Raw genomic sequence first — 19971 nt, 5'->3', positions numbered from 1 at the left:
GGCCACCCCACATAGCCCGAGGACTGACTCAGCCAGAGGAGGGGCAGGCTGAGTCAAGGCCTGTATCTATAGAAACCATCACAGTCCAAGGAAGAGCCTTGGGCCCGCACAAAGACCTGGGGCCTGGAAACATCTCCTCTTCCTGCTCTAGGGTCAGGGATGGGGTTGGAGACCCATGCACAGACATGTGTGCCCTAGCAGTCACAGCAGCATCTGGGGCTCAGAGCAAGCTCGACTTTAAGACACTTTGCCAAAAGAAAGGGGCATGGCTGCAGGGGGCAGGGGGCAGGTACAGGTAAGCCCCTGTGGGACCCTTCTCGTTTCTGGCTCTTCCTCCCTTAACCTCAGTTCCTAGGTCTCCATCCCGGGGGGTCCACACCAACTTCTGCACCCGTGCTTGGTGGACTGGGAAGGTGGCTGCAGTGTTCTATCTCCAAGGCCTGGGGCTGAGTCCTCGCTGAGCTACAGGTCATCTTACCTCTCTGAAACTTGATTTTCTTGTCTGTTAAGTGGGGGTAATTCCAAATCGCAGCTAGCTTCCACTGTTGTTGCTGGAGTGCTGTAAATTTGGAGAGTGCTTCTAAATCCTCCAAGTGCCATACACAAAGGCGAGGGCCCGTGGTTATTCCTGTCATGCGCCCCATGGCAGGCAGCCAGCTCGTAGTGGTTAATTATTTATTTGGACTGATCTTCCTGCCCTTACTGGCTGTGAGCTCCTCAGGAACAGGAACTCTCTTACACATTTCTGGGTGTCTCACAGGCCACGATCCTCACAACTGTGGACTTTTAGGAATTATCTGTGGCACCAACGCTGGGCCCCTGACCTGACCCCACTCCCATCACTTAGCTCCTTCCTTCTCCTCATACCCAATCCAAGGAGGGAAAAGTATCAAGAGGCAGACCAGGTCCATACACTGACAGATCATACTGAGTCTCTCAGTCGGACCCTTTCTCACTCCCGGCAGCTCCTTCCCAGTAACAGTTGAAAGTAGCCTTTAGTAGGATCTGCTTGAGCACTAGTCTTCAATCTGTGATCGTTCAAGAAAGGATGAGTCTGTGGTCTGGAGGACCCCCCCCCCAACACCTCAAGCCCAGAGTGAGGGTCAGGAAGAGATGATTTCCAGAAAGCATGCCATGCAATAAAGCACACTGACAGAGCTGTCCACTGAAGGCAGAAGCTGCTTGGAGTGATGAGCGCCCTGTCACAGGGGGCATGCAAGCCAAGACTGGATATAAGCTGCCAAGGAAGTAGGCTTGGGGAAGCAGCTTCTTGGAAAATGCTACTAGCTCCCCTAAGGCAATACCTTTGTGCTCCATTCTGCACCTAGAGCCCACCAGGCCTTCAGAGGACATGGGCCAAGGCCTCCACTACTCACATCTGCCTCATCCTCACAGCAGCCAAGTGGGATCAGAGTTGTTCTGCCTTTGGACCCATTTTAAAGATTAGGAGACTGAGTCCCAGGAGGGTGAATCCACTGGCCTAAGGGAGCCAGCCTCTTGACACTTCTCCACCATCTCCTCAAGCAATGGGAAAACCCAAAAATCACGAAGGGTTTCCTGGAGTCTTTTCCCAGAGCCTGCGCGTGGGACTGCTTTACTCAGCCTCTCTTGATCCTCCCTGAGGACAAGGCTCAACCTCAAAATCACCCCTAGAGTTTACAGCCTAGGCAAGCCCTGCCTCCCTCCCCTCACTTTGTCAGGGGCTCTAGGGACAAAGAGCTTCCCCTCAGAGGGCGTGGACAGAGGCCACTGTGTCCTGCTGAGAGGTCAGAGCAGTCACCAGGCAAGGCTGCAGCGGGGTCCGGAGTAATTACTGCAGCCTGGCCTTTGTTGTCCACACAAAACCCAAGGAACCTCATAAAGATGAGGCTGTGATAGGAGCCCGGCAGAAGCCCTCGGGAGCAAAGTTATGAATGAAAACGTATGGGACCCAGTCACAACCTGGCAGGCCTCGCTTCCTGGTTCCATGACAGAGTGCCCAGAGAAGCTTCCGGAAGTTAACTTGTTGGTGCCCAAATTTCTTACAGCGATGCTTCACCCTGAGGTGAGGGTCATGGCTGCTTCTTTGGACACTAGCCAGGGCCTTAGAACTCCATATCCGTGGCGTCACACATGGGTACTCTTGAGACATGATTCTCAGGACACGGTAGGCCTCAGAGGGCCTTCCTTCCTTATCTACCCCCCATCTTTGTCAATCAGGGGAAAAAGTGAAGAGTGCAGCTCTTCTCAGAGGGAGCCTTCCCTCTGCGATTTTCCAGGATGAGTCGCCAGTGGGCACCTGTCCTATATGGGGGCACACCTCTGGGGGCCAGGTACGAAAAGAGTGTTGTGTTACTATTGTGAGGGGAGTGTGTGTGTGAGAGAGAGAGAACCTGTGGTTCTGTGGTTAAACCCCTCAGTCTCTGGACCTTTCTTCACTTTGCTCCTGGCCATGAAAGGAACAAGGATCCTCCCCTCTTCTTTCCTTAGGAGGAAAAAGGGACATGCTGTCCCCAACCAAGAAGCCAGACATCCCTTCTTTGCAAAGACAGGGCTAGTTATCAAAGCAATTTCTCATTCCCAACTCTTCTCTGTGAGCCATATCCCAAATGCCTCAAAACCCCAATCCAAAAACGATTTAAAACTCTTGAAAACTCCCTACTTCTGAGCACCCCCTGCCCCCACCCCCCCAGCTCCAGTCCCTGCCACCAACTCTCCAAAGTCTAAGGTTTTTAGATTTACATGTGAAAACAGCGTTTCATAACCTTGTGACTTGGGACAAGGAGATGCTTCCGTCCTTTTGGGAAAAACAAAACCCAACCGAAATCATAAAACTTAGAAGAAAACACCATCTCCCTCCAGATGCATTCCCTTGGCCCCAAAGTCACACGTGCTCTGTGGCAGATAGGGCTTTCAATGTGTCTTTTGTTTGATGCTGGTGTTTCAACATCCTCAACTTGATGAGAGAAAGGTCAGCACAGGGCTTGGGGCATTCACAAACCACACCACCAGGGCCAGGCAGAGGGGAAGCAAGGGGCCAGGAATCACCCCCCGCCCAACCACCAACCCACCCCAACTTCTGCTCTGGATCTCCTCAAAAAGCAGCCAGGACAGAAGAAGCTAGGTGCTCGCCCCCTGGTCTAAACTTCCCCGATATCTTGCAAACAACTTTTAAACTCCCGGGACCACACCAATGCCAGCGAAGTCAAGTCCGAATTCAACGCCGGCCAAGCTGCCCATTGTCCAACCACAGCGCCTGCCTCTTTATCTCTACCTTCAGAAAAACAATAATAAGCAAACGCAGGCACCTCTGGGAACAGCCTCTGGCCTCCTGCCCTGCCCTGTGTAACCAGCCTGTCCTCACACCCACAGGAGAGGAGGAGACAGCGCTGGTTAACCCTCTGGTCTACCAGGCCCTGTTCCCGGGTTGCAGCAGGGAGACAAACTGTTGCTCAAGAAAATCCTCCAGAAAACCCTTGGCACCAGGAGGCAGCTCCCTGCAGCTTCTGCCCGGGGGCTTCCACAGTCAGCTTCTCACTGCCCTTTCAATCTGCAGGGTTGGGCTCTACTCTTCCCATGCCCGGGGCTGTCCACCCAGGGGGCTTCAAACGGCCATGGCAGAGCCGGGAGGAGGAAAAGACTGGCCGAGCAGTGCCCTCACCCTGCCAGCCCGGCCGCCAGCTTCTTGGAGGACCTCTGAGAGAACATTTGTTTGGGCTGCCAAGTTAAATCTTCCTCCCTCATGTCAAGGCATTGGAAAAGCAGTCAGGGGAGAGGAGAAGGGGGAGAGTGGGGAAGGAGCAGCGGGAGGGAGGGAGGGAGGGAGAGAGAGAGAGGCAGACAGGCAGGCAGGCAGCTCTCAGAGCCCCAGTTACTCGGGCACTGTCCAAGGAAGCAGCCCGCGCGGCTCCCGAGCAGGAGCAGCCTGAACTCGGGACACCCAAGGAGGGGCCGAGCCTCCAGGCCTCCAGGGTCAGGCGCAGGGTGTCAGCCGCTCAGTGCCCCAGCCTCCGGAGAGGCCCTCGCTCTGCGCCCAGCTAGAGGGGCGAGGTGGGAAGGGAAAGCAGAGGAGGAAAAAGTTTGCGGCAGGTAGAAGGGTAAGGGCTGGGCGGCCCCGCTGTCGGGCTGTCCCCCAGGGAGGGGTGGGGGGCCCGGGCCAGCTGCCCTGGCGCGCTCCCGCCAGCCCGCCCTCCTGCCCGAGTTGTTTACATTCCTGGAGTGTCTTTTAAACCCAGGGCTGAGGCTGACTCTCGGCCTTCTCCGGCGGCTCCGGGGCAGTCTCCCGTGAAAATCTGCTGGCGCACAATGGCCGGGAAGGCGGCCGCCCCTCGCCCGCGCCCCCGCTGCTCCGGGGCGGGGAGCCTGCCCTCCGCACCGCGCCCTCTCCCCGCCCGCCTAGCTTCCTGGACAGATGTCCCCGGCGAGGGGGCGACGCGCGCCCGCTGCCCGCGCCCCAGACGCCGAGGCCGTGCTCCCCAGTGTTCTCTCCCTAGCCCAGACGCCAGGAATGTGAAACAAGCTTCCAGAGCCCGCCCCCCCCACCCCAGCTCCGGCCCCGGCCCGGCCCCCCAACCTCCGCCCCGGCCGGCCTCCCACTCCCCCGGGGCCGCCGCCGCCGCCGCCGCCGGAGACGGAGAGGAAGAAAGAACACGGAGAAATTACTTTCGTATTTGCAACGCGCGCGCGCACACACACACGCACATCTTCCCTCTGGGCTCCCCTTCTGGCCGGGGCAGCCCCGACCGGGCGATGGCCTTAAGGCCCCTCGGGCTTCTCAAGACCTACGGGAAGCCCCAAACACACACCCCTTGGCGTTCCCCGCTAGTACCGTGCGCCGCGTCTCCCCGGGCAATTCACACACAAACAACTTAACCGCGCCTCCACCTCCCATTTACAAAAGTGTGTGTTTTGCCTGGAAATTCAGATGCACAACTTAGCACCACTACCCCTTGCCACCCCGAAATCCAGCGCCGTCTCCGGCGGTTCTCCTACACACAGGCGCACAACTTCGCGTCTCCTCGAAGGTGGTGAAGGAGACCGAGGTGGTCCTACCCGGGTCCTTCCCTCCCTGCCCGAATCCCGCTCCTGCCCGGGTTTCAGAACGAGGGCTGGAGGCGCACCGGCAGGAGGCGGGCACAGGGTCCGCGCGCGCACAACCTTACTCACGCCCCGCACACCCGAAGAGCCTCGGCCCCCGCGCGCAGCCCAAGCCGGCTCCGCGCAGCCGGGCGTTCGCCGGTCGCCTGGGCCTCGTCCCCGGGCCGCCGAGGGGAGCGCAGTGGAGCTCGGCCACCGGCCGCTCGCCAGGCTTGCCTGGCCCCGGCGGGCCCTTCAAGGGAAAAGCCCTCACTACCCAGCGCCCCACGCTCGCACCCCAAGAGTCCGCGGGGAGCGAGAGGAAGGCCCGGGGCAAGCGGGCGCCCGGGTCTGGACCCAAACTTACCCGGCGCTGCGAGCGCCGCTGCCGCCGCTGGAGGACGCGCCGCTGCCGCCGCCGCTGCCGCCGCTGCCGGGCAGGCCCGGCTCGGGCCGGGAGGAGCGCTACGAGGGCGCCGAGAACGGCTCCGCTTCGGCTCCTGCTCCGCGCCGACCGGGGCCGGGGTCACCGCGCTGCGTCGGCGCTGCTCGCTTGCTCCGCCGCCGGGTCTCTGCTCGCCCGCCCGCCGCCCGGTCGCCTGCTCTCCCGGGCGCCCGCCGCCGCTCGCTTTTTTAATGTCCACAGACAGTGAAAAGGAACTCGGCGTTAGGGGGTGAGTAAGTGAATCAACTCGCCCGGAGCCGAGCAAGTTGAAGTGTCAGATTACATTGGCTATTCTATTTCCAAAGGGCCCCGCGCCGCCGGCCGCCCGCAAAAGCAGGTACGGAACTAAGGACGGAACGGAGTTACGGGGCACCGCCGCCACCGCCGCCGCCAGCGCTCGGCTCCGCTCGGCTCGCGCTCTCTCAGCGTTCTCGCCGTTCACTCTCCCTCTTTCCTTTTCGCCTCTTTCTCTCCCTCGCCTTTCCTGTCCCTTCTTTTGCTTTTTCTTCCCCGCTCCTTAGTCCCGGCCCTCTCCAAGCTTTCCCCCCTCTGTGGCTCGGAAGAGCTTCGCGCGTCACCCCCCCCCACCCCGTCACTCACCTCCCTTTTCTCTCCCCTTCTTCCACTTCTCCCCTCCCGCCCCCACCACCCCGCTCCTGCAAGTTTAGAGTAGGAGAGAAATGCGGAGCCTGGGAAGGGACCACATTGGGGAGGGGGGAAAACCACCAGACACCCACGGTACCCCCTTGGTTCGCGCGCCCGGGACTAGAGTGCACTTGGGGCCGTGAACGCTGTCAGGTAACCTATTTGGGGGTAATCGAGTTGCTAGCAAGGATTGCCCAAGCGTTCCTCCGGAGGTGACTTTTGGGGTTGTTCCCAAAGCCCAGGGACTGACTGGTGGGGAGAGTAGAGGAACCCCCCCACACACACCACAAACACCGTCACCACCAAGGGCGACGTTGGGGGAGGTTGGAGCGCGGTGTCCCCGACAACCGGGAAGGACCAGGGCGCAAGGTCTGACCCTGGCACCCTGCGCGATCCAGAGGCCGGCGGGTCCCTGAGGCCGGTCAGGAGCGCCCAAGGCCCAGTGCACGTGGGCGGGGTGCGGGCGCCGGGACCCAGGCCCAGTTCTACGTTCGGGACTGCGCACTGCCCCAGGGGCCGCGGAGAGGGATGGCACTCACAAGGCGCAGCGGGGTGTACCCACTCGCGGGGTTCCCCTTGCGGAGCCACCCACGACAGCATTTAAGTGCGCACCCACCTTGGCTGACGTCCACTGCCACTCACACGGAAACTCCTACACAAACAGCACACACACTCGCGCCCACTGTCAGTTTTACAAACACGCTTCCACACGTGCGCACACACAAACACGCACACACATACACTTTCCCTCACAAATGTACCCGTGCACACGACCGTAGCCACCGCATTTACACATACGCAACTGCACGCAGACACACACATCGCCGTACAACCAAATATACTAAAACAACAACAACAACAACAAAACCATGAAACATTCCCCCGTGCATGAAATCCTCACGCTCACGTACACACACAAACCTATATCCTCCTCCCACTCCCTCTTTCACACCCAGAACCACCCCCACCACCGCTTGTGATTTGCGGCAACCCTCAGTCCCAAATCATAATCGGCGCCCGCGCGGCGCGGGTTGGACACACACACTCGCGCGCACGCAAGCACTCTCCTCCCTGCACAGGCGGGGGAGGCTTCGGCTGGCGCCCGCTTCGGATTCCAGGTGTGGCGGTGGCTCCGAGCTCCGTGTTTTGCAGCCCGCCGCGGTGTCGGAGGCGAGGCGAGGAAGGGAGCTGGAATAACAAAGGCAAGTTGGGGAGAGCGCAAGGGGGCGCAGCCCGGGCAGGGCCGCGGGGGGAGCCCTGCATTGCCTGGGCTTTGCTGGCTGCGAGGGTCTCGGGCTCCAGGAGCCGGAGGTGGGGGGGTGGGGGGTTGGTGAGGGTCGAGGGGCGGGGCCGCGGCGTGACGTCAGAGAACAATGACACCGCCGGGGGGCGGGTACCCGGAGGCAGCACGGGCGGGGGTCTCCCCCGGGAACTGAGACTAGCGGAAGATGTCCAGGACAGGCTAGGGCCATTGCCTGATTGACGAGGCCCGCCTGGGAGCGCGGACGTGCCACGCAGACTCGAGGATCGTCCAGGCCTCCTGGGCAGTGATCAGCGCCGACCCTGGGCCAGCGTGAGGAGCAGGCCAGAGTACCCTCCCCCCTCACCCTACTTAAAAAACATCCTTCAGTGGGCATCTCTGACCTCGGCTTGAACTCCTTCAGGGCCGGCTAGATCACTCCTTCCACCACCGAGGGAAAGGAAGCAAAATGAATTTGCCGGCCCTGAATTCATTCTCAAGGCTTCGCTAGTCTGACAGCCCGTGAACTCAGCTTGGATTCCTGAGGGCTCAGAGGGCTGCAGCTGAGGTCCACAGGGGCCTGGGAGGGGATGCTGGGAACCTGCGTGATACTCCCAAGGGTAATTCTGCCGCCCCGAGGCCAGTAGGTGCACGGGAAGGCGCTCCTTGCCAGGGCCTCAGTCTTTAGACCTGTCACATGGACTGTTACCAAGCTGCCGTTTCTGCACAGGTGGCAGATGTGTACCCTTGGGGAAGGTGGATGGCATGAGAACCTTCCAGACCTCTCAGGACACCAGAGGAGCATGGTACAGTACATTCCTGTGGGAGTACATTCCTGAGCCCCTCCCCCTCGGCCTCTGGGTGACCCAGGACCCTAAGTCAGGACATGGGGGTAGCTCCAGAACCCCCTAAAGGCCTGACCTAGGGCTGGAAGGTGTAATTCAGCTGGCTGAGTGGTGGCTGGAGCCACAACTGCTCCCTCTGGGAAATCTATAGCATCGCAATAGCCAGAAAGCTCCCCGCCCCCCCACACCACCCCAGGTCCAAAACCTCAGGAGGCGGAGTTTCCGGGTTTAAAAGCCTGGAGGGCAAGAATCCAGCCTCAGCCAAGACCTAGATGGGTCAGGATGGGTCAGGATGCTCTCCTTTCAACATTTCTGTCCAAATTCCTCACTAAGTGACAAGGGTTCCCCACCTCCAGGAAATGGGGAATGGAGGCAGCATTGGGGGTCATCACTTATGTTCAAAAGCTCCTGTCCAGAAAATACCCCCCCCCCCCCCCCCGCTAATTTACATCTGAAAATTAGCATGCTACTGCAGAGAGCTGAGGAGCCAAGCCCAGGATACAAAGAAGGCTCGAGCGAAGGTTAACTTCAGCTCTTCCTAGCTGGGCAAGCAGGACAAGATGGCAGCAAGTCTGAGATACCTTACCTGGGCCCTGGGTCTGCCCAGGCATCCCGGGGATCCTGGCCTCCAGTCCTTGGGACTCAGGCCTTTGCTCTCTCTATTCATCCTTCAGAGAAATAGCAAGGCTGACTGGATCCCTGTAGAGTCTTGGAAGAAGTTATGACTTATTTAGTACCTACTGTGTGCTGGGTACTATGGTAAGGGCATCTTAGCATGAGCTCATTGAATTCTCACTCTGCCTTGAGTTAGATGCTCTATTACCATCTCCCCTTCAGAGCAAACTACACTTGGAGTCCCTTGGTCAATCAGGATTCAAACTCAGGCTCTCGTTAACAATGTTTCCTGTTGATATCTTAGCCCAGCTCTGCCTCCTCATCCATAGACTCTCTGTGTGGTCCCGGACAAGTTGCTAGCCCTCTCTGGGCTTCTTTAAACCAAGGGTGAGGTCTCATGGCAGTGGCCAGGACTCTTTGGGGATTGTGTGTCGTGAGCCTCCACCCTCCTGGCCCTGGCTTCTGTGGGCCTGGAGAGCTGGGGGTGAGGCAAAGGGGAAAGTGTTTTCACTTCCCAGCCACTGAGAAGACAGATACCACTCAGCCAACGCAGGGCCGAGAAATCACATGGCTCTGGAGGCAGCTCAGTGCACGGGGCCAGCCTGTGGGTGCCAGTGCAGGGTACTGCCCACACCTATCTTCAGAGTAGACTTACGTTTTATTAACTGCCTTGCCTTCCAGGAACCATGAGAGGGAAAGAAGGCCGTGGCTTAGGCCTAGGCCTGGGGAGGGGGCTGCCAGGAGGTCCAGGAGGCCAGGAGGAAAGCAGTGGGAAGAGACTGTAGTTCCTGGGGGAGCAGAGAACCTGTACGGGGTGTAGTGACTGTGGCCTCCTGAGCTGAAGGCCCTCAGTGGGCTGGGCAGCAGGGGACCAGCACATGTGGGGGTGAATTCTTGTCTCTCCAGGACTGCCTTCTCTGTCTCCAGGATTCACTCCTGTCTCCCCGAAAGGGAGCCTAGAGACTAAAAGGGCCAGAGAAATGTCACCTTGTTGAGAGCTTCCTGTTTCCCAGGCATTTCTCATTCCATTCTCTGCATAAGCCAGAAGGTATAATTCCCCACTGAGGACAAAGGCTCAGGGAGGTTAAGTGGCCTGCTTAAAGTCTCACAGTTATTCTGTGGGTGGGGCTGGACCTCAGGGTTGAGAATACTTGCCTTCATTCATCACCAGGCCATGGTACAGACAAGGTGACCTTCTGAGCCCTCTGGGGTGGATGGGGGAAAGACTCACCTGCCAAGGGATGATGGGGTCCCCTCCCATGGTAGTGGGGTCATGGGGAGTAGATTTAGTCTTCACACCCTGGTGGATCCAGGAGGCATCTGGTCCCTGCCCAGCTCTGAGGCAACTGTGTTTCTAGAGGTGGGTGGTTGGGCCCAGCAGAGTGTTAGTTGTGCCCCTCATCACAGCAGGGACCCCTGGGATGCCTCTTCTCTCTATGACAGTCAGGTTGCCCACTCCATTCTCTGAGGCTGCACCTGCCAGGCCGCCTGGCCTTGGCTTTCCAGATCTTTCCACAAGATATGCCATCTTCTCAGCTCCCATCATGGCTTTCTCTGACCCAGCTCAGCCACCACTCCCTTCTTCTGCTGGGAGGCCCAGGAGAGTCAACAGAGAGACTACTTTGGGAGCTGGGACACCTTTGCTCCCAGCCCACCACTGTCCAACTTGTAGTGTGTCATGAGCGCCTCAGACTCTTCGTGCTCCTGTTTCCCCATCTGTCAAGTAGGAGAGTATGGGACATGGGATGTCCAATGTTCTTCTGGCTCTGATTGAACCCTTACTCTTGAGCTATAGTGTACTTCAGGGTTTAGGGGGTCCCTGCTTTGGGGAATGCCCTCAGAGTGTCTCCTTTGGCTGTGTAGGGAAAGGAAAACGTGTACGCAGAGGGGATCGTCCAGGGCTGTGCGTCGATCATGACCTTAACACCTTGCTTCACAAGGTACCACCCGTCTTCTGAGCCCGCAACGGCCCCTTTTCCAGTGATGAAACTGAGCCCGAAAGGATCTGGTGGCTTTCCCATGACCACACAGCTGGGAAGTGTCAGAGCGGCAACAAGAACCAGGTGTCCCAACACAGGGCTCTCTTCTCTGCTCCAGCGCTGCCAGAGAGCCACCTGGGAGCTAGGAGGTCCAGCACTCCTGGGGGGCCTAGAGCAAGCAGCAGAAGAGAATGAAGCCTCCTCCCTCTATGCTGGCAGCTCCGGCAACCTGAGGGAAGGGTCCCTCCTCTGTGGCACTGGAGGGGGTAGGAGAAGATCCCAGAACTTCCATGTCTCCCCTCCTCACCTGGACAGCAGTCCTCTGGCCTCAAGTCTCATACGCCCTTGCCTTGCCCCATGCATGTAGTCATGCTGGGTGGCTTTTAGAATTGCTGGCATTCTTTTTTTTTTTTTTTTTTTAAGATTTTATTTATTTATTTGACAGAGAGAGATCACAAGTAGGCAGAGAGGCAGGCAGAAAGATAGGAGGAAGCAGGTTCCCCGCTGAGCAGACAGCCCGATATGGGGCTCGATCCCAGGATCCTGGGATCATGACCTGAGCCGAAGGCAGACGCTTAAGCCACTGAGCCACCCAGGTGCCCCTAGAATTGCCAGCATTCTATACACACTCCTAGCTCCTCATGTTCTTCCTGCCTCATGGGACACACCCCTGCCAAACTTTAAGGCCACATCCATGGCCACATGCTCAGAGGCCCGCCCCATACCTCCAGCAGATGTGCTGTCTACCTGGTCTCAGCCCCATGTGCTGCTGCCCCTGCCTCCCCCATCATCATTATCACCATAATGATTACATATTAAATTTCCTACTCTGTGGCAGACGCCGAGGGTCTCATGCCCACAAACTCCTCTCGTCTTCACAAGAGCTGATTTTTATTAGTGGTAGTAATGTCTCCAATTTTGGAGGTGAGGAAACTGAGGCACAGGGAGTTTCGTCTGTCCAGCATGACACCTCACTAGGCTGGGAAATTATTTTGATGTGCACCCATCTCCTCCCAGGCTGAGACTGCGGGCCAGAAGCTGGCTCACTGCTCTATCCCATCACCCAGCATAGTGCCCGAGTGACTGACAGGTGGTCAAGGGCAGGGGGAGATGCAAGGGACGCCTAAGGACGAGCCCGGCCCGGTCCTCCAGGAGCTCACAGGCTATCAGAAAGGACCATCCCCAGCAAATAGCACTCTAGAAGTCTGGGGAAGGAGGGGAGTTGGCATTGAGTGGCATCTGGAAGGCAGGCTCTGCTGGGGAAACGCCCAGAGTGAGGCAAGGACGTGCCCCAGTCCCCCAGCAAGCATGAGGCAGCAGCAGGCTGGACCCCAGGCTCCCAGAACGACGTGCCTTCTTGCACCTTGCAGCCAGCTGTGGGGGCTCCCTGAGTCTGTGCTGTTTTTCAAGGACACACGGTCCCAGACGCCTTCATGATGCTGAGCTGTCCAATGAGTGGCTCTAGTTCTTCTCTCCCCTCTATTAAAATTTTTTTTTAAAAAGAAGAAGAAAGAAAGAAATCCAGGCATTGTTCCTGACTGCAGCTGGTGCCAACTAGAATCCCGCCGAACAGAATAGAGCTGAGAGCCCGGCCGCCAGGGGCCTGGCTGCTGACACAGGGCCTTTCTATTTTGCTTTCCCCCCAGGGGCCCAGACTGACGTTTCGTCCCCTCCATGGGCACCCTCTCCACCTGCCTCCCTGGCCCCAGCTCTGAGTCTCCCACTGCCCTCACCCCCTTTGCAAAAATCAGATGCCACTTGGGAGGGCTCTGGAGCCCCGCCACCCCCTGCTTTCCTTCCTCATCATCCGCAACCCAGAGTGAGCTGGAAAAGCTGGACCCCCTCCCTGTCCTTCACTCTACCAAGGGCGGCGGGGGTCACGGTGGGCTTCAGATGCCTGTCAAGGAGAGTGGCAGAAATCCTTTCTCCACGGAATCATTTGGAACACTGGTTTGATTTCAGAACATACCAGGATTTTCCATCCCACCCCCACCCAACTTGGCAAGTTCCCGTCCAAGCTCACCCGTTAAGGCAATTTGCAGCAGGGAAGGTTTGGGGGTTGGGAGGGGCAGGGTAGGTGGCAACAAAGAGCTCTGCAGGCACAGAAGTGCTTTCTAAAGTTCCTGGTTTGCCTGCTGCCTTTGCTTCAAGAGACTTGGTCTTTGGAGGAAGAGGGTTCCCTAACCTCTCCCTTGCTGCCTTCATTTCAGCCTCCCCTGCCTGCCCCTTTAGAACCTTGAGTTCCGTTTGGCAACATCCCCCACCTCTCTTCTCCAAAGAGCCTGTCTGACCCAGATTACCCCAAGAATCAGCCCAAAGAGGGCAGCCACCTGGCCACTATCCCATGTCCACTGGGAGCCCTGGGGCTTGGCCTGGCCCTCAAAGCTGGCTTCCCTAGCCTCCCCTTTCCTCCTCTGGATACAGCACTCCGAGTTTGTTAAAAGCACTTTATGTCTTACCTGAGTGCCACGAGGCAGGCAGAGATCGCACAACTCACTTTGTAGAGAAATAAACTGAGGGTTCAAGGGGCCCAGTGGTTTGGCCAGAGTCATACAGGAAGGGGCAGAATTGGTATTTGAACCCCAGTCTTCTGATTTCATGTCACTAAGCAGGTGTGGGGGCCTGAGTGGTAATGGTCTCAGAGGATGGCTGTCAGAGGACGGGATCCCAGACACACTGATTCAATCTCACAAACATTTATTGACTCTGCAATGTGCCAGGCACAAAACTAGGCACTGGGAATCCGACAGTGAACAAGACAGATAGGGTCTCTGTCACAGAGCTTATATTCTATTGGAGGAGAGACAGTAAGCAGACTATGCAGGAAGGTGTCCTCGTGCCCACCAGCCCAGCGCATGTGCCCTGGAGCAAGCCCTGGCTAGGAGGCTGGAGACACAGGTTCTGGTCCCAGGGTTGCCCCAACTCCCTGTGCAATGCTGGACAAGACTTTCTACCTGTGAAATCTGCAAACGTGTGGCACCTTACGCATTTCCTCAGGTTCCTGCCCTCCTCCCAGCCTCTGAGTCAAGTGGTTAATGATTTCCTAGCATGAATAATTACTCTGATTAATTTTTTCTCAAACCTGACTTTTCATCAGCTCTCAGAGCCAGAAAGGGGCTTCTGAGATCATCGAAGCGAGAACCCCTAGGTCTCCTTCTTCTCAGGAGGCAACTGCCTCTGCTTGCATCCTTCTGGGAATGGGGAGCTTGCTCCCTCACTTGGCAGACACTGTGCAGTGATGTGCTGGTAAGTGTTTAACATCTGGCTCTCCAAAATGGGGAAGACCTGATAGATAGCGTTTGCCGATTTCCATTGTATAAATACTCCCCCTGTGGCCAAGGTCAAGCTGCTGACTTCACAACACCCAGCTCCCACAGTTCCAGAAAATTTAGCCATCAGCTCTTGTGAGCCAGTCCCAGCCGGCTCCAGCACACCACTGGCCTGCCCCACAGAGGAGCCCTGTCCAGCTTTACGCCTTGGGAAGTTCTTCCTGGTACAGAGCAAAACATCCAATTCTCAGGAGCTCCAGCCTGAAGGTCCTGAGCTACTTCTCTGGGGTGTCATAGGACAAGGGGCCCCAGGACCTCCGTGAAGCCCTTCAGGGAATAGGAGGAGTTGACTTCTATCTCCTCGTGACAGGGGAAGTTCCTGGGCCAAGTAGGGTCAGGGTATACTCACCCTTCCTCCCTGTCTCTCCTTCCTTCCTCCCTTTCACAAATATTTGTTGGGCCTCTGTGACCCATCAGGCACCTGCTAGATGCTACGGCCCTAGTCACTCGTGTCTTTGCTCACACCGGCCTCTCCAGCCTGAAAGTCTTCCTGCTCGGCCTGCCCACCTAGGAGGCTGTGCTCAGATGTCATCTGCTCTCAAAAGCCCGCCCTGCCCGCCACCGCTTCCCCTCCTGGGGCAGGCAGGCGCCCGCCCTCCTACAGCCTTTCTCAGTCCCTGTTTGCCACTTATCACTTTCTACCTTGGATTACAGCTATCTGTGTACTCGGCTTATCTCTCTGCCAGACTGAGAGGCAGCGGGCTTGCCGAAAGAGTGTGGACTTTGGAGCCCCGCGACCTGGCGCTGAATCCCAGCCTTGCCACTTACAGCTGTGAGCCCTAAGGAACCTCCTACCACCTTCTGAAGGCTCAACTTCTCTATCTGTAAAGTGGGGCTGGCCATCACTCCTTCCAAGGTGGTCTGACTGTTAAGTGGGATAAGAAATGGAACTTCCCTTTCCTGTTCCTGTCTGGGACTCCCATCTCTAGGGGACAGAGATTGTGTCTGGTGCTTCTGTGTGTTCTCTGGTTATGACAGCAGTATAAATATTAACAACAATGGTAAATACATATAGCAGAGTGACTACGTGTGGGCTATTGTTCTAAGAACTTCCACGTGCTAACTCGTCTCATTCTCACAACAACCTTGTGGCATCAGAACTATTCCTCCTACTGATAGACGAGCAGTCTGAAGCACAGAAAGGTTAGCTAACAAGCCCAAGGTCACACAGTGAGTAGGAAAGCTGAGATTTGGATCTAGGAAAATCAGCTCCAGGGTCTTAGCTCTGGAACACTGTATTAAATGGCCATGGTAGAAGGGCTTGGAGGGGCTTAGAGAGCTGTGGAACAGGGGGGCTGTCCACGGGGTACCCCGGCCTGTTGACATTCTTGTCCTATCCTGTGGGGTCAGGGTGGACAGAGAAGCTCCTGGTCTGTCCTCTAGGACATCTGAGCAGGTTAAGTGGTTAGTGCTGAAGAGGATTGTCTCTAGCTCCCTAGGGGCAGGGGACTGAGAGGCCACTAACAGATTAGGCAATCAGGCAATCAGAGAAGGCTTCATGGAAGAAGTGGCTTTTGCAGTGGGCCTTGACCGAGGAGGATCTGGGTGGGCAAGGACAAGGCAGAACAGTAAGAGCAAAAATGCAGAGGTGGAAGAGGTATATTAGGGATTCATTTAAGTGTCAGTCTAGACCTTCTCCTGTGTTCTGGTGGGTAGGTAGAGCAGATAAGGTGATTATGGGGAAGGGTGTATTAGTCGTTCAGTTTGTGATTCAGAAAAAGCTAAGGGAACTATTGCAGGGGCTCTGAAAGCCAGGAGAGATCCCGAAGAGCTGAGAGCCACTTGGGTTGCCCTACGGGCCAGACTGGCATCTTGCTGCTTTATAAGCTACTCTGAGTACTCAGAGTCCTGGGTTCCTGAACCAGCTCCACCTCCTGGTTATATCCCTCAGTTTCTCAGAGCCTTAGTTTCACCGTCTGCAGAATGAGCATGAAAAGTAGACCTGGGGAGCCAGTTGAAAAAGGAAACAGGGCTGGTGGTGGGGCCATGCCTGACACTCCTGGGGTAGGAAGTGGGTGGGAGGTCCATGGAGGAGGGGGCATGAGAAGCCAGAAGGGGGTGGGTGGGAGGAGCTCCACGTGCATGGCCAGAGAGCACCAAGCCCTCCAAGTTGGCTCAGGTTGTGCCTCGTGATTCTTCCCACACCACATGCTCCATTTTCCGGCATTGCCAAAGGCTGCCCAGTTCTGCTGGCTTAAAACCAAACTCCCTCCAAAGCTTCTGCCAGGACAGCGCCTGGCAGGCTGTGCGGTGACCCTGCCCCTGCGGCCGCCCACCCCGGGCCCACTAGGCCCTTCCAGGTAATGCTAATTGTACTAATGAACGCTTTGAGAGCATTCATTGTGTGGCAAGGGCTGTTTTAAATGTTTCCATGATATTAACTAATTTAATCCTCATAACCACACTGATGACACCCATCTCCGGCGAGGAGACAGGCAGGGACAGGTTAAGCCTGGTGGTCCCACTGCGGTTGCATGGAGGAAGGGACGAAGCCTGAGGGGTGCAGGGAGCCCGTGGAGCCTGGGTGCAAGTCTGCACCTCTCTGGCTGTTTCCCTGTGTGGGGTCCCTGCTCATTTCCCAGTTCCCAAGCAGCCCCTCTGGCCACACGTGTGCCGGAATGCCCGCACGCTGGACACTGCGGTCGTGCAGACGCACAGAGATAGTCCCCCATGAGTCTCGCTGTCACTGAGTCACATGCACGGGGACAGGCCCCGTGACCCCCCTGCCGCAGACACACACACACACACACACACACACACAGAGGCACATACGCTCCTGTGTCCCCCAAATGACCCAGTGGGATCTGTGAACTCATATTGCATCCCCCTGGACTGCAGTCTCTGTGGATGGCCCTGTGGCCCAGGGATCTTCATTCTTGTCTCCTCAAGCCCTTGGCTCCAGGATGTGTGCACTGTGCAGGTCCCGTCCAAATCCTTGCCCTGCTCTGCCCCTCTCTATAGGAACTGGGCCTCAGGGGTGTGGTAGGGGCTTGGGGGTGGACGGTTACCCTTCCCCCAACCCCAGGGGCTGCTGAAGGAGCAGCAGGAAGAGGAGATAAATTAATCCTGGCCTCCCCTCCCCCGGGCTCTCTGTGATGCTAATTCTCTCTGCCTTTGATCCAGCCCAGGCCCCTAACTCTAAGCAGGAGCAGGCCCTGGGTCTGCCCGAGATTAGGGCTGCCCTGGGTGAGGCCCCCAGGCATAGCCCCCCAGGCAGCAGGTTGAGATTTTTCTCCCAGGGAGGGGGTCTTGGGGATTAGAGCTCTGGTTACTGACCCTGGCCTTTACAGCACACTCCCCTTTGCAAAAACTTTCTCATCCTCTCTCCTCTCCAAGGGGCCCTTGGTTCCCATTTTACATGGGAGCAGAGTGAGGCCCAGGGATGAAAGGACTCCAGAAGCTTCAGGCCAGTGAGTGGTGGGGTCCAGACCTGGAGCCTAGCTCTCCCAACCTCCAATCTGGCCCTGTTTGCTCTAGGGGTTTTTGTTTGTTCCGGTGAATTTTTAGAAAACCACAACTTATGGAGGATTCACTACCTGCCAGGAACTGTGCCTTAAAGAGCCTGGTGCCATCCAGACCTCAGAGCAGCTCTGTGGGGTCCCCCTTTAAAGGTAAGGGAATGCTCCATGTCACTGTCCCATGTCAGCAGAGTCTGGGTTCAAAGCCAGGACACAGGCCACCTGTAGTTCCTCACTGTGCAGAAGGGACACTGAGACCCAGAGAACGGAAGGGACGTGTCCAGTCCCATACAGGAAGTTGGCTGGGCATCCATGCCCTACCTTCCTAGCTCCACCCGGTCTTATTCTGGAAATGTCTGGAAACTTCTGTGGACCCAGTGGAGCTGGGTCCCCACCCCCGCCCCGAGTATGGGGGCCCCTGCGAGGATGCCAAACTCAGGTAATCACATAGAGGCATCTCAGCCAACCCAGATTCAGAACAGCCCTGTAAACTTGCACAAAAATACAATTAAAACTTTTATTATGCTCTATTTCAATTTCATACATACTAAAGACTGTAAGCTATGAAACTCATTATAGTGAACACTCATGACCATCATCCTAAAGAACTGGAGCCTTACAGACATGTCCCAGAGGGACTCATGACCTGCAACTCAGTCACGACTCCCTTCCTCTTTGGAACAAATGGTTGGAGCACACGTGTGCTATCCTGGGCTAACCACTTTTGAGACGGTGAATCACAGGCTGCATTCCCAGGAGAAGTGCCTTCTTTAAAGGCACGGGAGAGCTTTGAAGAGTCACTTGCACCCTCACACCCCCCTCCCCATCAGGGGCTGCCATCTGCACCCGATATCATGCTTGGAGGGTATTTGCAGTGTGGGGCTCTACTCTGCCTTCCCCAGAGAGTGTTCTGAAAGGACATTTCTTCCTGGTGCAGCCAGGGTGGGGCTAGGGGGCCCGGGCAGCTGGGTATCCCCTGAACAAGGCATACCATCATGACTTTGCATGAGCTGTTCCCTTCCCCGGGAATGCGTTTCCATCTAGTCTGCTTGGGAAAACCAGCTTGTAGGTTCAGCTCCAAGGTGTCATTTTTTGGGGAGGCCTTCCTGGTGAACCCCGTCCTGTGACCCTCCCAACAGAGTTGGGTGTGCCCTCCTCTACCTTGTCTGAGCCCTTGGGTACCCTCCTGTCAGGCCTTATTCTACAGCAGATGTTCTAGTAGCTGCCAAGAGCAGCCTTCCTCCCTAGATTCCGGGCACAGTGGGCTGCCACACCCACTTGTGGCAGGTGCTTCCAGAGTGACCAAGACAAAATCAGGGTGAAGGTGATTGCACTAGGACCTCCCTGTGGCACTCCATGGGCTGGGACCTCAAACGTCCCACTGGGTTTGCTCTGAGGCTTGTCTGGATGGAGGATTTGGAGGCAAGGCCCAGAGGAGACTGCCCGGGGCTAGGGGCTGCTGTTTATCATTTGTTCCACTGATGGATGTGTGCACGACCCATGTGCCGGTCAGTGGGCGTGGACACAGGAGTGCACATGCCCACAAGTGCTTACACATGTGTGTACACTCCCAGGGCTCCACGTCCACAGGCCCCGCAGAAAATGCAAGGGCCCTTCCTTTTCCTGCCTTCAGCCCCCTCTCTAGGACAAGCCTGGTCTCTTCTGAGTATCACAGCGCAGGTGTGGGGAGGACCTGCTGTGTGTCAGACCAGTGGGGTTGGCGGCGCAGTGGGGGCACAAGACTGACAGAGGATTCATACACCGCCTTCCTGTCCCCTTCCGTGCTCTCCCTTGCACTTGCCCTAAAAGCCAGGTGCCACCTCCACTTCCCAGTTGAGGCCCCTGAGGGCCCCAGAAAATAGAGAGGGACAGCAGGGGAGGTGGGAAGCTGAGACCAGAAGCCCTCATGCCGGTGCCCAATTCTTGGTCCAGGTCCCAGATGCTACCCAGGGGCCTGCCGGAAACCCCTCCTTCCAAGGGAGCCCTGGCACAGGGAGGAGCCACCCAGAATCCTCCTGGCAACTGCACTTGGGGGCGTCATTCCCTGAGCATCCTGTAGGTGGGCGCCATAGCTGTTAGCAGCAGCAGGGACTGGGGGAGCTCACAGCTGACTGGGATTGGACGGGGTGGGACAGCCTCAAAGTGGGGACCAGTCACCCCTTGCCCCCACATTCACACACATAAGTATCTAGGCACACGTGCACAAATGCACATGTGCACACATGCATGCATGCCCAGAGAGGCAGTGGAAGCTGCCCACTGTTAACCTTCGGCCTCCTGGTTCCGGTTTGCTCCTCTAACTCAGGCTGCCCTCGAAAGGGCGCTACGGCTGCAGCTTTCCTGTCTGCCCTCCATCTGAG

At 57.1% G+C, this 19971-nt stretch overlaps 1 protein-coding gene and 1 long non-coding RNA gene across 5 annotated transcripts in view; one reads left to right on the top strand and one right to left on the bottom strand.

Moving 5' to 3' along the window:
* ZMIZ1 (zinc finger MIZ-type containing 1) overlaps positions 1–5749 on the bottom strand; it is a 233075-nt gene extending 227326 nt beyond the window's left edge. For all 3 annotated transcript variants that reach the window (XM_047701396.1, XM_047701397.1, XM_047701398.1), the window contains exon 1: positions 5423–5749. The gene's annotated coding sequence lies outside the window, so the exon portion shown is untranslated. The remainder of the gene's footprint in view (positions 1–5422) is intronic.
* Positions 5750–7500: 1751 nt separating this feature from the next.
* Positions 7501–15167, top strand: LOC125085253 (uncharacterized). Of its 2 annotated transcripts, XR_007122830.1 has the most exons (4): positions 7501–8191; positions 13922–14070; positions 14165–14317; positions 14571–15167. It is a non-coding gene; the product is annotated as an uncharacterized LOC125085253 (long non-coding RNA). The 2 variants fall into 2 exon arrangements; XR_007122829.1 differs by having other exon boundaries at positions 13922–14317.
* The last annotated feature ends 4804 nt before the right edge of the window (positions 15168–19971 follow it).

Source organism: Lutra lutra, chromosome 14, assembly GCF_902655055.1.
Source record: "Lutra lutra chromosome 14, mLutLut1.2, whole genome shotgun sequence".
NCBI lineage: Eukaryota > Metazoa > Chordata > Mammalia > Carnivora > Mustelidae > Lutra > Lutra lutra.
This window is presented reverse-complemented; position numbering and strand designations above follow the sequence as displayed.